Source organism: Diadema antillarum, unplaced genomic scaffold (assembly GCF_040938485.1).
Source record: "Diadema antillarum isolate AM-2024a unplaced genomic scaffold, OU_Dant_1.0 seq00000306_RagTag, whole genome shotgun sequence".
Lineage (NCBI taxonomy): Eukaryota > Metazoa > Echinodermata > Echinoidea > Diadematoida > Diadematidae > Diadema > Diadema antillarum.
The window spans coordinates 36,492-54,383 of NW_027271329.1; the positions used below are offsets into that span (position 1 = coordinate 36,492).

Below are 17,892 nucleotides of genomic sequence, written 5' to 3' on the forward strand. Positions count from 1 at the left end.
ACCAAAAGGGTCTTCAGCCATCGAGAGAATGAAAACAGGACAGATTAACGGACAACAACAACAACAACAAAATTAATCCCTCCGGCACCCACCTCCAGCAGGCTGCAGCATATTGACACATGATAAAGTACATTCAAAATAAAAAAAGAGCTCAGATATTCTATGCTCCTGATATTTTGCATGCCATTAGTACCTCTGAATGAATTCGAGTGTTGTGGATGCGGTGCTCTGATACTGCAAGTTCAGATTGTAGCATGAGGCAAACGGGAAGGATAACCCACAAATGAAGCCTGCTTCAGCTGATGTAGATTGACCAATAACACCATTTTCCACAAGAACTGTCCATCTGGATGTTGCTGAGGCAATGGGATCCCCTATCAAACAAAAATAAAGTTACAATTTAATCATTATGACCTTCATTTGGCTTAACTGATTTATGGTTTTGCTTCAGCTACACTGGCTGATGGGAACATCTCTGACACCTTTCACTATAGTAAAAGAGTAAAAAATATTGTATGAAACAAGGTTTCTGACTGGTCAGATTCGCGTGTCTTGCCATTGCGTAATTCATTATATGCCATTTTTTACACAAACTGCCATAAACAACGCTCGATAACGACAAAAATTAATCGATAATACAGAGTTCATTGCACTTTATCAATGAATGTTGCAATGTAGAGTTTGTGAGTTCCGATCCCAAAAGCAGTTTCCCATCTTACATGTATATAACGCATAGTACATGCTCATTTTCTTCAAATATACCGTATATAGATGCACATATTATGGTACATATTCAACTCAAGAGCATGCACTATATGTATAATATTTTCTTCTCATTTTTGATAGACCAGATATGTTTTTTCCTTCCCCCCTCCAATCCAATACACATAGTGGAAATATCACAAGACAAGAGCACAGAGTGAAAAGTATAGATTGTTTTTTGCTCTTTTCTTCCTCTCTTGTTTTTACCATTTGGTTAGGATCATACAGTATTCACATGTCTCCTTGGTAAGTGATTGCATTGTACATTCAAATGATGTTACAGTTTGAAATGAATTAAAAACTGTAAAAGGCTGAAAGTACGATAACTACAAGTCTGGTTAAGAAGATGGACACATAATCTATACAGACATTAATCTACACCCAAAAGTGAAAATGTTTTAAATGTCCAATTATATCATTCTACAACGATTTTCAATCAAAATCTTTGGAAGTCTTAAATGATAACGCACCTTGGATGACAAGCTTCGGTGCTTCACATTCAGTTGCCTTGCTTGCTCTTTCGAATTCCTCAGCAGTAGCAGTTACCTGAAGATTAAGGGTGCATAAAGGAAAAGAATCATATGAAAATCAAGTGTTTATACCACAATTACACATTCGATTCAACTCTACACTATAGTGTCATTTAATTGATTTTGATTTAAATATAGCAGTCCCCAAATTTGAAGCTCCAATCCAATCTCAAATCAATTTTCAGTTGTTCATCAATGAACTTGCATAATACTTGCAGGGGGGGGGGGAGATCTTTTTTTAGATGGGGTGTGCCAATGACTCACTCAACCCCCCACCAAAAAAAAAAAAAAAAAGTCTAAGGAACAGTTCCACAGAGAAAAGAATTTAAGGTTCTTGAGAACTAGTAGCAATTAAACACATTTAACCGGTTCAATCCTTCAATCCAATGCACTAGCTGGCACGATGAATTTTATAAAGAAAACATATTCACAAAGCGTAGAGTGATTGGCATGAAAGCAATAACCAAATGCTTAATTTTTGCACTCCAGACTAATATTGCAAAATATTTTTTGGGTACAGATAAGAATAAAATGTAATTATCAATTCTTACATCCCAGAGTAGGAAGAGTGCATCATCCTTCACTTTGAAGAAGCTCTGGAGACCTGTCAAGATGGCCCATGCGACCTGGTGCAAGTTGGGATCCCCTTCGCCATATACCGCTTCCACAATTTGTCGGGCATCGTTCTTATCGTCCCATTTCTCCTTCACTAGGAATTGAAGGATGGCTTGTCCTTTCTCTCTAAATGCGGTCAGAAGGGTGGAGGTAATATTGACACCAGTAAGGGTTGCAAAATGCTTATACTGAACATGGTAGGAAGGAAGAGATATGGCCACTGGTCCTTGATTCGGTGTACCATCTGTGGTGGTGGCCCATTGAACCTTTCTTTGTAGATAATATGTAATGGTCATTAAAGTCACCATTGAACCTTTCTTTGTAGATAATATGTAATGGTCATTAAAGTCACCAACATGTATTGCATCTTTCACCTCAATTTGAATCACATTGGACAGAGGGAAGCCTCCATTACGGCTCTGATGTTGGTGTCGTCGCTTTGTCGCTCAGCACGGTCTCTCCGCTGTGTTAGTGTGTACTTTGTGTGCGATACGTTTAAACTGACACTAGCATTTAGCAATCAAAATTTAGGCGAATGTGTATCCAACATGCACGTAACACTGAGATTTGATGCTAACTTCAGCATACAGCAGAGAGATCTTGTTGAGCGATGACACTGACAGAGAGTTCCCTCGGCCTCTGTCTCACTTGATTCAAATTGAGGTGAAAGATGCGATACATGTTGGTGATTACTCTCTGAAATTTTGAAGAAAATTCTTTCACGGATGCGGGCAGGATATGAAAGTGCATTAGCACCTTCTGTCTCTTCTGACAACTGTAACAGTGAATACTTGACCTAGTCCCACTCAGGCATGCATAGTCAGGAGTGACCAATTTCAGCGGTTATCTTAGAAGTTATCAGAACATACATAAAAATGTACATATGGGACTAGATTCTAAATGTAAACAAGCAATAAATGCACCTCTGTTAGTACTGCCGCTGTTTATTTTGACACCTCGGAAGGCATTGATATTAAATATGCTGTTAATCTTCGATCTGATTTAGCTGATAAAATATAGAATCATGTCATAGATAAAGAGTTATTTTATTAAATGATCTTTTACCGTGGGCGAGGGGTCCATTCACTCACGTCGGATTTGTCCACACATACACATGAGCAGTACAGTGCATATATCATGGTAGGAAAAAAGAAAAAGAAAAAAAAAAGTTTGCGTTGTCTGTCGGGCTACCTGCGTTGCTGCGCCATACAAATAAAAACAGTCACTCCCTGCACTGACGCGACTGAATGGACCCATCTCCCTCGGTAAAAGATCAAATAAAATAACTCTTATGTGATTTTATATTTTATCAGCTAAATCAGATCGAAGATTAACAATATATATTTAATATCATCAATGCCTTCCGAGGTGTCAAAATAAGCAGCGGCAGTACTAACAGTTAGAGGTGCATTCATTACTTGTTTACATTCTAGTCCCATATGTGCATTTTTATGTATGTTCTGATAACTTCTAAGATAACCGCTGAAATCGTTTGCTCCTGACTATGCATGCCTGATTGGGACTGGGTCAAGTATTCAGTGTTACAGTTGTCAGAAAAGACAGAAGGTGCTAATCAATGCAAATGAAGATAGATCTCAGCTCACACAGGCAGGCTGTACGCTAGCGTAGCGCGCTGTGAACAAAGGACGCCTAGAATAGCCAATCATTGTCATTGTCATTGTCATTGTCAGCCGGCGGCCAGCTAGGATAGCATGCAGTAAACTCATACACGTACAGTATGTAGTGCACAGTACTTGTACATGATACGCATTAGGATTTCTCTTCTTCTGATTAAGTCTGCCTCCTTCAATTGACTGTGGATTCTTGCAAACTAACTGTAGTGTTAGACCCTATGCATTTTAGTCTACTGCGAATGAAAAACCACACCCTGCGACGTGATACCAATAAAATGTTAAGAAGCACTTATAAGATAATTTCAACTTGTTCTAACATTCTATAGATAGATCTTGTGTTGAAATATTTGAGCATTCAAAACTAAGTTATTGAAGTCGTTCAGTCCAGTCCAGTCCAGTCGTCTCGTTCGAATCTGCATGGCATAGGCATAGTAATAGCCAGCCACACACATAAAACACCCCGCACACGTACACATCTTAGGTAGACAACACAACATACACATTAACACACACATCTTGCGTAGACAACACAGAAAGCGCGAAAAGTGAGTACGATGAATTGAATGTCAAATTTCCATGAAATATTACATAATATTGGAAAAATATAGACACAAAATTTCCAGATCTAAAAGATCCTTAGAAAAAACATCATCACCACTTACCAGGGAAATTTACACTTGCACTTGATTCTCGATGATTTCCACAGATAACTGGCAACTTATGTTCTCCTTCAGACACCCAACGTTTGCAGAGATTTATGTTCTGCGCTCGCGCATGGTGCGCATGCGCGTGTGACGTTGTGTATCCCAGAATGCACTTCGGGCGCTCTGTTACAGTAATTTACCGTAACATTTGTCTGCGAAAAGAACAGCACTAATGCTTCCAGGAAATTACCGTGAACCGCCTAAAAATACGGCAAATTGCTGTAAAATCGCTCCTACAGCATTTTACCGTTAAAAATTACTGTAATTTTTACAGCATTTTTTTACAGTGTAGAGCAAACCAATGCTGCTGTCATTGTGAGTGTGTGTATGTGTTGTGTGTGTGTGTGTGTGTGTGTCTCTCTCTCTCTCTCTCTCTCTCTCTGTGGGCTTGTGTGTGTGTGTGTGTGTGTGTGTGTGTGTGTTCGTGCGTTTTTGTAGTGTTTAGGTAGTGTTCGTACTCAAGCACTATCGATTCGGTGTAGCATACATTTTGATTGAACAATGGAGACCACATAAACTTTTACATTTTTCTTGTTCTTGTGTGACGCCAGCCTTTGTCTCAAGTATATTTTGCACATTCCAACTTTTTGCTTTTGATAATATAGTCACACAGTAGACACACTCACAGACGGCATTCCGGAAGACCAAATACCCCGGCCCTTTAGTAAGTTAAACAAGACTTAGTGCAGAAATAAAAAAGGTGTCGCTATTCTGAATTTCCTTGAGCTTTTTGATTGATTGAATAACTGAAACTGCACCGGTCTTACACTCGAGACACAGTAAATAGTTCCAGCATATTTATTTTCATATTTCACTTGAGATCCATTTCATCGAGATACATTATAAAAGAATACAAACCAAGCAAGCTGCAAAATATGTTATAAATCGGGTCATGGACAGAAAGTGTGTCAACGTATATAATGTACGTAAGACAATTTTCTGTAACTTTTGAAATGTGATGGAACCGCAAAAGCAACGCTTGTAAACGGAGGTTCCAAGAAAATATACCAGTGTAAATTTGATATGCATTCAATGGAGATAGGACACAAAGTAATAATGACGAAACTATATAAAAACTAAATTATCAAGGTACAAAGGAAAAAGGAAATAAAAGAGATGAAAAAGAAAAGGAAAAAAACAAGAACCTAAGGAATAAGAACTGAGTAAAAAATTTAATATAGCATATAGATACACAAATATATACACGCACAAATCTAGAATCAAATTCATAACGAGTTCAATATGTTACTACTGGTATACGGATGCAGTGATTATATAATGGGAGCATAAACCAGAAGTAAACAATCATAAACTGCAGGTTGATTCATCATACATTAAATGAGGATACTGTAGATAACATATTAAAGAAAAATTCTAATCAGGCAGGTTATATTGATTTATTAACTTTGATTTCAATTTTTGTTTAAATATAAACATACTAGAGCAATTTTGCAGGTTATGTGAAAAGCTTTCAGAAATAACCTTGGGAATTTTATATCAATGATACATTAACTATGGAAAATCTGTCAGACGTGCATTGTGACGAGTGAGATTTGTAATGAATCACATTATACTATGTAATTAATTATACGTGTGTGGAGGGAGACTAATCGCTTCATTTAGTCACTGTCTTCATAAACTTTCTTGTTAAGAACATCCCAATAGATGCCGAATTTTTAACATTAGCTTGGAAATCTTGGCCAATTATGAGTCAGAACATCTGATTTGTATCCTTACTAATGTATCCCATTTCAATTAAAATGAACATATACCAATCGAACCCGGCCAAGGAGAACTGATCCTTTTCCTTTAAGTCCTGACGAATCATGATAGTTTATCCATGATATATACGAAGTGTGTTGCAGTTCTTAAATTAAAGGTCGTCACTGCACGTTTGCCAGGTCCCTGCCTTCTGTGAATGAATTAGTCTACTGACAGACCTGTCTCCCCATTTTTATTTGCCTTACTGTTGGTTAAAAGTGTGCGTGAGAGAGAGAGAGAGAAAGAGAGAGAGAGAAATATCACCATACATTCTATATGTAGTGTTATTTCCTTCTTTTAGCGAGAGAGAGAGAGAGGGAGAGAGGGAGAGGGAGGGAGAGAAAGACAGATAGGAGTCAGAAGAACTCCATCCCTATATAATGTCGATCTATGAAACCTTTGAACCCTTGTAAGGTAGTGAAAGGTATTTATACCCGTTGTAAAGTACAAAAGCTGTTACAATTCCGCCAGGGAGTTCCACTACATCCGTCTCATTCCCGTCTGGATCAATTGACATCTGAGTGAGCCTGGTGTCGTACATCATGTAAAGCATCATTGGTGACTGAGTAATAGCGATTGCATGTACTCCGGCTGGGAATGAAATGAAGTGATTAACAAACAATAATATTCAATTTGATCATTATTTTATCAAATTATTGTAACCGTTTAAAAGCCATGTTGATGGTTTTCAACGCATTAATCATAATTGTTTGTTTTGTTTGACATTTCAGATCTTTAATCAGATTTCTGCATTGAATACATTACAATAATGACATAGTCACTTTTTTCCATTGATTAAAAGCGATGAGACGTACAAGTAGTACATCCAAGCGCAAAAGATCTACAGTAGTCTGGTAATAGAATAAAAAAGGAATGTCGATTTCAGCTTATTCAAGATAAGGCAAGACTGTGGTTTGACTTATTTATGTTATTTCATGGTTAAATTGGAACGCAAGAAAGTTCTATAGTCATAACAAAATGATTTGATGAGACGGCAGCCTGAAAAAGAAAGAAAGAAAATGAAATACATAATTATAACATATATTTTATGCGCAATCCGATAGGAAAGTCAGACTATCCGTTATTCTTGCGTTGGGTTGCGTTAATCTTGATATATGTATATGTATATATATTGTTTTGGTATGGAAAGTGAGTGCTGGTGCATGCGTGAGTGTTTGTTCAGCAATGTCAATTGCATGTGAATCTAGATTCGCGGAGCGGGACCTTAAATATCAAATGTTTGAAACATTTTGTGATTGAGACTATTGGGTATCGACTTATCACAATCATTGTACGTGGTGTACTCATTCATAATGACTTTAAACTAGTGATGTGCATGATTATTTTATTAACCAGCACATCCACATCGTATCGCCAGGCCATCACGTGGACCTGGATAAGGTGGAGGTTCTAGACCTGGAACCTCGATACTTTAACAGGGGAGTTAAGGAAGCAATTTACATCAAGGCTTACCAACCTTCTCTCAGCAAAGACGGGGGGTACAAACTTCCGAAAGTCTATGATCCGCTTATTGACTGTCACGTGATCAAGGCAAAAAACGAGTCATTCTGCTGATGAAGGCTGTATAGTGCCAACAGCTGAAAATTCCGGAGGTAAGATTAATTGTTTAACAGCGTTTTTTGTCTTTCTCTGTTTTAAGAGGGAAATATAAGATCCCATTGACTTGGTTAATAAAGGGAGACAATGGGATGTATGGACTATAGAGATTAGAACCAAGGGACTTATTGAAAAGCATGAGAAGTGTTTTTAAGAGTATGCTCTTCGAAGAGAAACATTAAGTCCCCCAAATTAAACGATTCCAATATTGTTTTTGCGGTAACTGATAAATAGCGAAGAGAAAGCGAGAGACTTACAATGACCAACAAAGATGGTTGTACCCGTTGTGAAATATCAATTGACTTTACATTATAACGTATGCCAAAAAAGTATGTAATACTGCATACATGTAAGATTAGCCTTTCGGGGAAAAAAACAACAAGAAATAGCTACTTTTCCCAGTTGATATGCGGAGACATCTTCAATAGTGACCAGTGGCGTATCTAGAGAAAACGGCGCCCGGGTCAAGCGCGAAAAATTGCACCCCGAATTTCTGAAAAAGTGTTCAACCCCAACCCAATCCCGGTAGGGACTTTAAAAAACAAGTCCACAGGATATGCTTTTTAAAGCACTTAGAAGGGGTCTTTTGAGGATGATTTAGCTGTAATAAATTTTGGCGAGCAAGCGCAGCGTGCGAGCCGATTTTTTTTTTTTATTTTAGCTTACAAAACATGGAATTCTTGCCATTTTTTTTTTGCTTAATAAATCTTACAATTCTAATCAAGATATAGTGACGGCCCTACAGATGACGATTTATACCAACAAACTGAGGACTTGAAAAAATACTCTGAATTAGTACGAGCGAGTGAGCCGAAATTTGTACATTTCCGCGTCATCATTACGTTTTCATCTTCTTTGATTTGGTTGTTTGCGCCCCCCGTATGTTCGAAACCGTTGGCGTCCTCTTTTGATCCAATCGGCGATCGCTTCAGGACGAAAGAAATTGCAGGCGCAGTGCTGCAGCAGTTCATGTAACATTTTGCCCGCTGAATATAAAATGACATTCATATTGTGTGAACACAATAGACATTGTCATTTTGTCCGCATCATCATCACGATTTGTTCTTATCTTTTTCTCTCTTTTGTTTTGATAAATTTTGGTGAGCGAGCGCAGCGAGCGAGCCGAAAATTTTTGTATTTCAGCTTGCGAAACATGATGCCATGGAATTCCTGTCATTTTTTGCTTATTAAATCTTACAATTCTAATCAAGAATAGTGACGGCCTTAAAGATAACGATTTGTACCAACAAACTGAGGACTTGAAAAAGTACTGTAAATAAGTACGAGCGAGTGAGCCGAAATTTGTATATTTCCGCGTCATCATTACATTTTGTTCTTATCTTGTTTGATTTGGTTTTTTTGCGCCCCCCATGTTCGAAACCGTTGGCGCCCTCTTTCGATCCAATCGTCGATCCCTTCAGAGCGAAAGAAATTGAGCCGCTGCTCCGTGTGACATTTTGCCTGCTAAATATAAAATGACATGTGTGAACACAATAGACATTGTCATTTTGTCCGCGTCATCATCACGCTTTGTTCTTATCTTCTTTTTTATATATATATATATATAAATTTTGGAGAGCAGTGAGCGAGCCGAAAATTTTTGTATTTCAGCAATCAAAACATGGAATTCTTGTGTGAACACAATCAACATTGTCATTTTGTCTTGTTTGATCTTGTTTGATCTTGTTTGATCTTGTTTGATTTGGTTTTCTGCCCCCCCCCCCCCCCCCATTCTCCCTCCCCCCGTCCGGGCGAGGTTTTTTTTTTTCTTCTTCTTCTTCGTTTTTTTTCTTTTTTTTTTTATTTATTCGTTTTTGGCGCCCCCAAGGAGTGGCGCCCGGGGCACGTGCCCCCCCTCCCCCACCTTGCCCTCCCCCCCCCCCCCCCCCGATACGCCACTGCATGTGACGCAGTTCAGCATTAGAAACAAAGATAATAACCGAATCTAAATATTATAGTGCCGTCTTGAAATCATCTGTTCTCAGCTTGCATTCGAAAAGTAAGCATATTAAACTGAAGAAAAGAAATATCACTTATATTTGGCTACAGGCGGTTATACATCCAGAATTGCCGACGGACAATATTTTCGTTGTAGGCAATGTATGTCTTGTGGGGTATGGTACTCAACTGTTGGTTTGTATTACGAACGAGGGAGCAACAATATTCCAGTATAAGCTTAATCGCTAGCTGATATACTTAAAAATTCAGGGTTAAGAAAACGGACTTTCTCAAAATTAACTTGTTTCATGAAACAAAACAATTCATAAAATCCGTATGGAAGTACAGGGGTACACTAAATTGTTAACCAAGCATTGGTTCCAAAATATCTCTTCAGTTTATATATTTCACCTGTATTTTGCGACAGCAGCTTAGATTAACTCGTCAGTGAGTTTTCGAAATGAAATTTTTATCGGGGTAGTCATTTTCTGCATTCAGCTTGTTAAAATTCGGAATCATTCCTTTTAAAGGAACTGGAAATATTTAAAAGAGCTGGATACCGTAAAGTTCATTTTACCACAGTTGGAGTGACTATTAAAACTTGTTACCATCTCCTAAATTAACCACTGACTCCACATCTTTATTGATGATATCAAGTTAGTGAAAAGGTGTGCTGAGAGTTTCTCGCCCCCCCCCCAAGAAGATGTATGTTTGTAAGTATTAATGTATAATATAAACATTATACTAGTGCACCTGTAAGCAAGAGAAATCGATGAGGATAAACCACATCGATACGATAACATCAAAGTTAAACATTGTCAAGAAAATAATGTATGCGTGGGAGTTATCCCCTGGACATCTCCCTTAGATTCCGCTTAAGTCCAACTGTGCAACTGGTTATCGTTATCATATGAGTCGAAGGTTCTTGCAGTTCCCATGAAGTTTGCTAAGCGAGGGCACATGAATCGTGAACTGATAAGGATGTTGATAAGATGACGAGATTGATGTTAAAGTTTGCCATTCACTTTTACGCATTTTTATACGAAGCATAATTATGTAGAACACGTTCGTTAACGTTATCAAAGTTACAACTTGGTGATTTGTGAATTTCATCTGACGAAATGTGTCAGCCTTCTGATTTGGACAGTCTTATAGATAAGTTTTGATTTTATCATTGTATTTATAAATTTTATTTTATTCGGTAATTACCGATGAATAATTTGCAGGATTTTTTGTATTGTACCCCCAAGGCACGGAAATAAATCTCCCATATTAGTTTTTGTTTTATTCACAGTTAAAGATAAAGATGTATTTATAAGTTGAATGTTTTAAAATTGATGTTGATGTAAGATATGTTATAATGATGTTTTTCAGTTTTATAATGCTGACAAAAAGATGCCTCTCTTATGTGTTATATGTCATTTTGAATGCTGTTTATGTAATTGCATATTGAAAACTGAAACTTGAAAAGAGTTCATGGGCTAGTCTTTTAGCCCGATTTTACTCAACAATAATTGTATGAAGTAAATTGCGATTAGTCCTCTGAATTATAATAATAATATTTATAATTTATATGGCGCTTATTACTGGCGTTTCTAAGCGCACTTGAAGCAATGAGAGGATCGATATTTGGGCTGAAGCCAGACGCATTTTTTTTTTTATAGTAATCAGCTTGTTTCTTTGTCTCTCTCTTTATTCTTTTTCTTTTTTTGCAGCATTCTTAAAACAGCTATGAGGGAGACAATTCTTACATGCATAATCATAATCATATTTATTTTATAAAGTTGCAAATCCGTCTTGGAAAGAAATATTTCATACCATGTCTCTGTATATGCACTTTCTTTTTGAACCAATCCGTACGTGATTGTGCGCAGACGAGCAAGAGGTACATTATGGGGGTTCCATCTTGTGTTTTGCTTTATTTAGTCAGACACTGTGGTTGTAAAAATGACATAGTGAGATTTTTTTGTCTATGGGAAAAAAATAACTGGGTACTCCCACAAGTACTTAATTCGGAATATGCACATGTACGTTTGTGTGTGTGTGTGAGTGTGTGTGTGTGTTCGGGTGTATGTGTATGTGTGCGTGTACGTGTGTGTGGATGTTTAAAATATTTGAGCACACAGGGTGCAATACACGGCTAATAGTTGTAGGTACCATTGTTTGTAACTCGTTCTGGATCCTTCTCCTGAAGACAGGAGCGCCAAACGCCAGAGCTGAGGGTCGACCAATACAGCTTTCTGTACTTTGTATCGTACGCTACGTCGAGTGGTTGTTCCGTCAGAGTGATAAACACGGTGAATTCGAGACTTCCAAGGTCAGCCATCAGAATCCGACGATTGATGTAGTCGGTGATGAACATCACCGGGAGAGCTATTGGGATAATGAAGGCAATTGACAATGACATTGGAATGAATGCAAACAAAGGAAAACTGACCAGATGTGAAACTTGGTGGAAAATTTAGCAAACACGGCCTCGAATCGCGATGGAATCTTATTTTCTTGCTCAATTTTCCATCAAAAAAAAAAAAAAAAAAAATATATATATATAGAGAGAGAGAGAGAGAGAATTAAACAGATAAAAGAGACCCATCATTTCCTTGATTCATCTTTACTCTTTTTAAGACAATGATAATGCAACAGGGAGAATCGGTCATTGAATCCCAAAACAGTTTTTCTTTTTCCTGACGAGGGGGTAATTAATCACAAAAGTAACGAAAAAAAAAACTATCTGAAAGACTATACGGACAAAATAGTCAAACAAGATATTGATTGATTAAGCAGCATTTGTTTGCTTGTTTTTGCTTTGACAATCATTGTTTTTCAACGAATTCAACAACTTGTAAGGGAAATAGCTCTTGATTCCTTCATACCCGTTCTTGTAAACATAAACATTTACATGTTGACTTCATCCTAAAATATTTTCATACCTTGACAGCAAATATGCATTTTGCACCAAGGATGGTTCGTGTAATTTTGTGTTATATTTTCCTTTCTATTTCCTTCCTTGCATTCCTATTTACTGCGGGATGTAATAATTACATATAAATCGAAAACAAGAAATCGAGAAATGAGAACAATTATTGAATGATAAAAAATCTTCTTCAAAATTATTCTAAAAGTTCGTTATTCCGAAAATGAAACAAGGCTCGTAAGGACGAATGTTCTGAAAATGAAACGTTTGTACGCACCTCGTTTTAACAAGAACAGTTGATCGACTATGGTGTGTTTGGCTTTCATTTTATTTCAATCATTTTGTGTATGTGTGTGTGTGTGTGTGTGTGTGTGTGTGTGTGTGTGTGTGTGTGTGTGGTTCGAGGCACTTGGATGCAGAAGTTGGATGCGGAAACAAATGACGGTCTGATACCAATCTCCTGTATTTAGGAAGTAGTCGCACATTATCTAAAACACAGCACACACACACACACACACACACACACACACACACACACACACACACTCACTCACTCACACACACACACACACACACACAAATGCCACTTGGCTTGGTTAGAGGGAGGAATTTCGTTCCCTTCATCTAAAAATAAAGTTGCTGGACAGCCTGACAGCCATGAGGTGTGGTAAGATCCTAAAATGACATTCAAATGCTCAATCCTTGACATGTTTCAAGAACCAACAGTCTCCCGTATTCCTTGAGAAATGTATTTCATTCTTGATACAGGACTAAAAGTCGGGAAACAAAAAGAGGGTTTTTTTTTGTCAAATTCATGAAATTCTTCCGTTAAGACGTTTTCATGCAACTGATTGATAAATTTCCTTAGAGCGACGTAGATAACCACTGAATTGCTCAGTATTTAATACTAGCCATGACAGAAACCATGGGACCACACACTTGAGCAGGATTCGAACCTATGACCTCCTGATCTCCGGATAGGCGTCATCTCCAGCAGGCCACCGAGGCTCCTCCCAACAGCAAGTGTTGGTTCTAATCGTTATACAGCATGCAGCGTGCACCGCGTAATCGGCTACTATTGGCAACCATCAAACACTGATCAATTGTGTGCTTATTTACGTCGATGTTGGGTAATTTGTCAATCACTTGCATGAAAACATCTCGACGGAAGAATTTCATGAATTTGAATAATTACGTGGCGCCCACTGCATACTATAAGGATGGGAACCACCATTTGCTGTCGGGCGGAGACTCGGTGGTCAGGTGGAGATGACGCCTGTCCGGTGATCAGGGAGTCGTAGGTTGGAATCCTGGTCGAGTGTGCGCGCCCGGCCATGATGTTTTGTCATGGCTACTATTAAGCATTTATCAATTCAGTGACTACTAACAAGAAATGTGTCTTCATTTACAAATTCATCGGCAGATTGCGATTCGCTACTCGAAAATATTTAATTCCATCTCACCTGTTTGGTAGTTCGACCCGTTATGACCCGATAAACACAGACACGAGTACATATTGACATGGTCCTGACACTTTCTTCCATTCAGACAAGGGTTGCTATCACATTCATCAATATCTGTAAATTGAGAAATGTAGATTATGATTAGAATGTATCATCTTATCAATAAACAAGGAAAAAGTCAACGGAATGTACACGCAAAAACGCAAAAGCATACACTTTAAACGGAAAGCAGAATATTGGCCCCGACTTTTAATGGCCCATAAAAAGATTCTCATCTTAGAACCGAATAGATTTACACGCCTTCAAACAGTAAAAGCCTATAATGTAATAAGAATGCTCAGTTATACAAACCACCAAATAGGTAGCATATTAGTAAAGTAGTATGAATTAGTTTTAGTTATTCTAATCATTTAAGAAAATATTTGGACAGAGAAAAGTTTTTCGTCATCGTGTCCATTAACAAATTCATCAGCAGATTGCGTGCGACTTGCAAAGAACAATTTTTGCTACCCGGAGGTCCCCGCAGATGACCCGCACATGACACTACCTTGCAAGTATCTCACCCGTAGTTACCCGGAGCTGAGCACGCAAGTCAAGCACGCAGGACAATTTTTGCAGGCGGACAAGGATTTTGGCAGTTTCGCATGCGTCTTTCTTGCTGGATCCGTGCTACTTACGCTTTAGTTAAGTCCATTCCGTTTGACATGCGTGTAGGCGTATGGGTGGAGAGTGAGGGCTGACAACTCAGTGAAGGAATTCCTCTGAAGGAATTTGATATGGCAGATATCCCACAAAATGCCGTGCAGATGACACGCGCTTCCGGCGCAAAAGCATAGATCCACGAGCAACTTACGTACTTCAAGCGAGTCAACTGGCCGTGATTTGCGGCAGCTACGGGCCTCCTACTGATGTTCTGCGCGGACCTCTGCGTTCAATTCCCGCGACTCATCCGGAAAAGTTTTGGTCATGCTCAAAACTTGGCTGCGGGTAAATCGGACTTGCGTGCGCACCTCCGGGCAACTGCGGGCGAGATACGCGCTATGTACTGTCAGGTGAAGTCCAACTGTTGGGAGGTCCGGGTAGCAAAAAAAAAAAAAAAAAAAAAAAAAAATCCCCGCAAATCAACCCACGATGCATTCCAAGACACGACGGGACAAGGCCTCGAATATGCTCAAAACTCGTTCCGGGCGAGTCACGGGGGTTTGCCCGCAGAGTAGTCCAGCATTCCCCACTAACACACGCATACACATGCAAGCACCCACACACAATGCGCCCAAACGCTGATTGCGACACTCCACCAATTGGTACTCCCGAATATGATTCAGGAGGGGAGAATTGTGTAATACAGTGTACATACTGACACCACCAACGTACGTCCGTACGTACGCGGGTACACTGCATACGAATACAGTCCAGGAAGTGGACTACCCGCAGAGGTGTACGTAGAACGCCAATAGTAGGCCCTTATCGACAGCACCTCGCTAGCAACTCATACGAGGGTACTTCGCAACTGCAGCGCAGGTACTTCGCAGCCCCCGTATGCCGCTCGTACCTGAAAACGGATCGGTTTCGAGGCTGTCACGCAGTTCACACGGAATGCATGCAAGTAGCAGTTAAGTGGCACGCGTCTAGCAGGTAAGACGCAAGTACTGAATTCGCCAACATCCTTGTCCGCCAACATCCTTGTCCGCCCACAGAAAATGTTCCTGCTTGCTGAAAAATCCCTACTCGCTACAAGCCCGAGTAGCTTACCCGGAAAGGTGTGAGAGGGGTGTAGAGCCCACTAATGTCAAAACAACCACTAATGTCATAATTCTAACACGTCGACGACAAATGTCAAAACAACCACTAATGTCATAACACGTCGACGACAAATGTCAAAATTTCCAAATTTACTGCAAATGTCATGACGCGTCACAAGGGCGGATCCAGGAATTCCATAAAGGGGAGGCGCCTTTACAAAATCATAGGCTGGCGCGACCTTCCCCCCCCCCCCCATTTTCTTATTTCTATTTCTGTTGTCAAAAAATGTAGGGATATTTTATAGATTGCGATTTCTGTCAAGAAAGGTGTTGCTTCTTCTTTATAATACTCTCGTATTACCTCATCTAAACTACTGTGCAATAGCTTGGGCAAACTCAGGTGTGACCAATGCCAGGAGATTGTTTTTATTGCAGAAAAAGCTGGTCCGTATTATTCATCACTGTGATTTTCTTGCCCATACATCGCCTATATTTTCTAATCTGAAAATCTGAAAATCTAATGATATATATTATTATCAAAGTGCAATTTTTATGTACTTATGCTTTAGGAAGATGCTTCCAAAATGTTTGATGAACTATTTTCAAATGAGTGATAATAGAAGATATGATATGAGAATCAAAGATAGATTTACATTGCCTTATGCCAGAACTATGCCATCATATAATTCTATATTTTTTAATGGACCCAAAATTTGGAATGCTATTCCGGTCGAAATAAGACAGAGTTCATCGCTGAATGTGTTTAAAAGAAAATTAAGATTGCATGTTTTAAATCAGTATGCCGAAATGGTGTGATAAACCTTTTTCTTGTAAAATATGTCAGTGTGTGTATGTGTGTGTGCGCGTATGTATGTGTGTATTAACTCATAAAGAAATGTATTCATTCAATACTTTAATATCTTATGAATGAAATAGTATGGGGACAGGACTTTTATATAAGGCATAGCCTTTCTGTCTGTCTCCGAACACTTTCAAATGTATTGTATTTTCGTACTGATGCTTATTGTGATCATTCTTTTCTTGTTATTATGGTGTTGTCAATTTTCTGTATTCTCCTGTTTGTTTGTTTTTTACTGAAAGTGTTGAATAAATCTGAATCTGAATCTGAATCTGAATCTGTTGTGTTGACGAAATAAAGAGAGGGGCACTAAAGGGGGATGTGCCCCCTCATAATCCGCGATTGTGTCAACCACAAGTAAAATCGGGGATTAACCACAAATGTCATAACATGTCGACCACAAATGTCATAACGCGTTACAGGGGTGGATCCAGGAATTCCGTTAAAGGGGGGGGGGGGGTCTTTACAAAATCAAAGGCTGGCGCGACACTCCCCCCCCCCCATTTCTTATTTTTGTTTCTGTTGTTTTAACCTAATAATTAAAGTGCGGGTGCACTAGAGGGGGATGCGCCCCCTCTCGATCCATGATTGCGTCAACCACAAATATCAAAACTCATTGCTTGCATTACCGGGGCGGATCCAGGAATTCCGTGAAGGGGAGGCGGCTTTACAAAATTAAAGGCTACCGCACCCCCCCCCCCATTTTTTTTCTTTTCATCTGTTGTTTTAACAGAAAAAAAAAGGAAAAGAAAAGAAAGGGGCACCAGAGGAGGAAGCGCCCCCTCTCGATCCATCATTGCGTCAACCACAAATGACCAAACTCATTGCTTTCATTACAGGGTAGGCGTCTTTACAAAGTCAAAGGCTGGCGCGACCCTCCTCCCTCCCCCATTTTCTTCTTTTTATTTCTGTTGTCTTGATAAAATAAAGAGAGGGGTCACTAAAGGGGGATGCGCCCCCTCTCAATCCGCGATTGCGTCAACCGCAAATGTCAAAATCGGAGATTAACCATAAATGTCATAACACGTCGACCACATGTCAAAATTTTCAAACTAACTGCAAATGTCATAACGCGTCACAAGGGTGGATCCAGGAATTCCTTCAATGGGATGGGCGCCTTTAAAAAATAAAAGGCTGGCGTGACCCCCACCCCCCCCCCCCCGATTATCTTATTTTTAGATCATAGATGCCAATTTTGACATTGATTGCTTAAATATTATGGAAGTTATTCAATCCACAAGGTTTTGCTAAAACTATGGTTACCATGGCAACGCATTGTCCGACAAACACAAAAAACATGTCTTGCACATCTATACCTCAATATTTTCATTTACCTTAAGTTTCATTTAAATT

At 39.0% G+C, this 17,892-nt stretch overlaps 1 long non-coding RNA gene across 1 annotated transcript; it reads right to left on the reverse strand.

The window, feature by feature from the left end:
• Window positions 1-258: 258 nt before the first annotated feature.
• On the reverse strand, window positions 259-2,473 carry LOC139730387 (uncharacterized). The gene is made up of 3 exons (XR_011710922.1): window positions 1,844-2,473; window positions 1,233-1,308; window positions 259-374 (listed from the first exon to the last, which is right to left on the reverse strand). It is a non-coding gene; the product is annotated as an uncharacterized lncRNA (long non-coding RNA).
• Between the last annotated feature and the right edge of the window lie 15,419 nt (window positions 2,474-17,892).